Source organism: Amblyomma mixtum, chromosome 3, assembly GCF_055824585.1.
Source record: "Amblyomma mixtum isolate Tamu chromosome 3, ASM5582458v1, whole genome shotgun sequence".
Classification (NCBI taxonomy): Eukaryota; Metazoa; Arthropoda; class Arachnida; order Ixodida; family Ixodidae; genus Amblyomma; species Amblyomma mixtum.
In genome coordinates this window covers 301,552,713-301,557,344 of record NC_143014.1, presented here as the reverse complement: position 1 = coordinate 301,557,344, position 4,632 = coordinate 301,552,713, and positions in this window count along the sequence as shown.

The window sequence follows — 4,632 nt, the reverse complement described above, 5'->3', positions numbered from 1 at the left end:
GCACGATGTTCGACGCTTCAACAATCTCCCTGGTGAGTTGGTCGCGGTGATGATACAAGATCACAGTATCTTCAAAAATTGGACGGCAAGGAGGGTCGCAGTCACATGTCTTACAATGCAAAGCCAAATGCCCGTCGACACCACCTCTGACTTTCTTCGCGTGCTCTTTTAGGCGTACGTTGAGGCATCTGCCCGTTTGCCCGATGTAGAATCTACCGCAGGACAAGGGGATCTTGTAGACTACCCCCAGCCGACAATGGACGTAGGACTGCCTATGTCTGATATTACAGTCGGGCCTACGCATTTTGATCGGGCAACTCATTCTGCACAATCTCCCCAGCCTCTCAGGAGCCGTGAACACGACCTTCACATGAGACCGTTGACCCACCTTCTTGAGGTTGTGTGATACCTTATGCATGTAAGGTATCACCGCCAACTTTTCTTTCTCTCTTCTATCCTTTTTCTTTTTCCTGTCCTCTGCTCTTTGTTCATGACTCAGGCGAGAAGCTTCCTTCCTTTTGCGATGCAAGCATTCAGCTACCGAAGCTATCACGTGAGTCGGATAGCCCGCGCCCTGCAAACGTGCAACTTGCATGTTTAAACCCTCCTCGAACGTATGCCGGCATGACTTGTCAAGAGCATTAGACAGGAACGAAAGAACGATATTTCTTTTGACAAGTTTAGAATGCGCTGAACTGTACGGCAAAGGGGGCTTGTTAGCTCTGGGCTCGTATATCCAACAGGCATGGTCCTTTCGAAACCGCAGCCGCAGGTCTAAGAACCTAATGCTGTCATGATCAGGCATTTCAGACGTGAATGTCAACGGGTAAAAACAATCAACAAAAGAATTTAAAATGCGCGTGACAATAGGGTGACTACTAACGAGAAGATTAGAACGTCCGACAAGAGGGTCAGTAAAAACAGACAGGTCAAAAAGAATTAAAAAGTCATCCACATAACGAAAGATCTTTAAAATCTTTAGATCAGTTAGACGCTCAAAAAGAGCCTTGTCACAACGAGCTAAAAACAAGTCACTCAAAATCGGTGCGATGCAGGATCCGATGCAAACACCTTGCTTTTGCAGGAAAACGTTGTTGTCAAAGGTAACAAAAGTAGAAGTAAGGTAAACAGATAAAAGCTCTAAAAAACCATCCGTGCTCACGCCACAAGCATTTTGAAAGTCGACAGCGCCGCTATTGTCGATAGCATCCTCGACGCAAGACAGCAGCCCTTCATGGGGCAACGAGTAAAACAAATCTTTTATGTCTACTGAAAAAGCTGCAATGTTCTTCTGGTCATTTGCTTTGAGGAAGTCAATAACGGCTGCGGAATCCTTGGTTAGGAAAGGATCAATCACAGTGAGGAGTTTCAAATTGGATTGCAGATAGTCCGCAACGCACTTCTGCCACGAACCAGACTCTGAGATAATGACGCGAAATGGGCATTCTATCTTATGCGTCTTAGCCGAGAAAAACATCTCCAGTGTATCTTTGTCGCTATTATCTATGCCCTTAACGACATTCGTCAGGCTAAGCTTATCGCAGAGCTTTTTTGCCCGCGTCTTCACCTTCCACATCTTTCCACATCCACATCTTTCGTTATGTGGATGACTTTTTAATTCTTTTTGACCTGTCTGTTTTTACTGACCCTCTTGTCGGACGTTCTAATCTTCTCGTTAGTAGTCACCCTATTGTCACGCGCATTTTAAATTCTTTTGTTGATTGTTTTTACCCGTTGACATTCACGTCTGAAATGCCTGATCATGACAGCATTAGGTTCTTAGACCTGCGGCTGCGGTTTCGAAAGGACCATGCCTGTTGGATATACGAGCCCAGAGCTAACAAGCCCCCTTTGCCGTACAGTTCAGCGCATTCTAAACTTGTCAAAAGAAATATCGTTCTTTCGTTCCTGTCTAATGCTCTTGACAAGTCATGCCGGCATACGTTCGAGGAGGGTTTAAACATGCAAGTTGCACGTTTGCAGGGCGCGGGCTATCCGACTCACGTGATAGCCTCGGTAGCTGAATGCTTGCATCGCAAAAGGAAGGAAGCTTCTCGCCTGAGTCATGAACAAAGAGCAGAGGACAGGAAAAAGAAAAAGGATAGAAGAGAGAAAGAAAAGTTGGCGGTGATACCTTACATGCATAAGGTATCACACAACCTCAAGAAGGTGGGTCAACGGTCTCATGTGAAGGTCGTGTTCACGGCTCCTGAGAGGCTGGGGAGATTGTGCAGAATGAGTTGCCCGATCAAAATGCGTAGACCCGACTGTAATATCAGACATAGGCAGTCCTACGTCCATTGTCGGCTGGGGGTAGTCTACAAGATCCCCTTGTCCTGCGGTAGATTCTACATCGGGCAAACGGGCAGATGCCTCAACGTACGCCTAAAAGAGCACGCGAAGAAAGTCAGAGGTGGTGTCGACGGGCATTTGGCTTTGCATTGTAAGACATGTGACTGCGACCCTCCTTGCCGTCCAATTTTTGAAGATACTGTGATCTTGTATCATCACCGCGACCAGCTCACCAGGGAGATTGTTGAAGCGTCGAACATCGTGCGCTTTGGACCGGATTGTGTCAGCGAACCTTCCGTTAATTTGTCGAAAAAAGAGCTTGCATATCTGGCACGATAAGCAGATGGCTGTCGAGGGGGTGTGTGTCTTGTTGATGTTATCTTCGATCCTGTTCTTTGTTGCCTATCTGGACATGTGTATATATGCTCCCGATTTTGCAATAAACCGTCTGTTGAAAGTTAGCGCTTGTCTGTGTCTCCTCGCTTGTCCCGTCCTCTCTTGTGCGCTATTTATTTCCCTTAAGTTTACAAAGCAAACACCGAAGAATGATCACTTGGGCTCTGATGGATGAAGTCAAGAAAGATCTTACAGGTATGGAGCAGAAGACATTTATTGAAAGAAAAATCGCAGAGCTGACACCACTCAGCAGTGAAATGGTTGTGGTCAAGCAGCGAGGTACGCTAGGAATGTGCATTGATACAGAAGTGAACAAAGTGGTACTAAGAAATTATGCGCGGAACACATAGGTAGAAATAGTTGCACATATGAAAGGAGCCAAGTGGTTTACCCTATTAGACTTGAAGAAATGATTCTCGCAATCGAAGGTGTCAAAGCACACGAAGAAGTACCTAGCGTTCAGTGCACACTATAATATGTACTACTTAAAATGTGTACTACTTTAAGAGAGTGTCATTTGAAATTGCTACAGTATCTGAGGTGTTCCGGCAAGTTATTGCCAGAACCCTCGAAGGCACGCCCAATAGTGTCGACTTGATGGATGACGTTCTTGTATGTGCTGCAGTGTGGAACTTCAAAAATACACGGAAAGGGGCATGGACAAGATGCCAAGTTTCTGGGGCACGAAATAACTTCAGATAGGTTGAAGATTGACCAAAAAAGTAGCTGCTATTGACCAGCTTCGAGAACCAGGCAACAAGACTTCACTGCAGAAGCTGCTAGGCATTATCCAGCATCTCCAGAAATTCATACCGGACCTAGCAGAAAAAGGAAAGTAAGAAGAATCATAGCATAGAATGTCGAGAAATTGTGTACACGAGCAGAGCAAGGCACTGTCAGGAATCAACAAAGCCCCGAAAAATGCACCAACGCTGGCATACTACAACATCAATGCGGCTATGATGCTTTCAGTCGACGCCAATTGTAAGGATCTAGGAGTAGTTCTGCTACATGGAAAGCCCATTGCTTTTGCCTCAGCCTCAATAACTGAGACCCAGCAAAAGTATCCCGAAATGAAAAAGAAGCACTAGTTATCATATATGGATGTTAGAAATTTCACCAGTACCTATATAAATGCGAGACCCGTGACCTTACAGACTAACCACAAACCGATTGAAAGCATCGCTAAAAATAGAACAAACAAGGCACTTTCAAGACTGCAAATGCTGCTGCTAGACATGCAGCAGTATGCACCAGCAATGATGTATAAGAGAGGCTGAGAGCTAGTGATAGATGACCCGTTGAGCACAGACTGCAGCAGCAATCAGACAACTGACGAGTGCACGAACGACCTACAGGTGATGGCAGTTGTGCCAACGGCACCCAATACGCGGGAAGACAAGAAGTTGAAATGGACAAGGGCTTGAAATGGAGGGAGCGAAGCAGGTGATGCCCACATTTAATTACCTATTTATGCACTCATGTAACCTCTGTGTCTGTGATTAAAGTAAGCATTGGTTTCATACGCGTCGCCTATTTTTGTGTTTTGTATGGACCACCTTGTTAAATGAGTGCAAAGCAAATGTTTCATTGCACACCCTTCGGCCTTCAAGAGGTCAGTAAACGAAGGCCACGTCACGGGACGAAAAATGTCAACAAATGAGCCACAAACACTCGACATAGCCTTCGATATTAGCCACTGGAATCGTTTAAATCGTGCGACTTATTTTGCCATGGTTGTACCGCAAATGCTTGTACTTACAGTGGTAGAATTGGGGCTAGACGAGCGCACTGCGGACAGCAAATTCATTGCCACCGTGTGGATATGGAAGGAAGGCACCTCATGCGGCATCCCTGTCCTTGTCAGTGCTGCTTGCATGCACCTCGGGCACGTTGGGGAGCACACAGCATGCAACTGTGTTTGTCGTGACGCAGTCTGGCGTC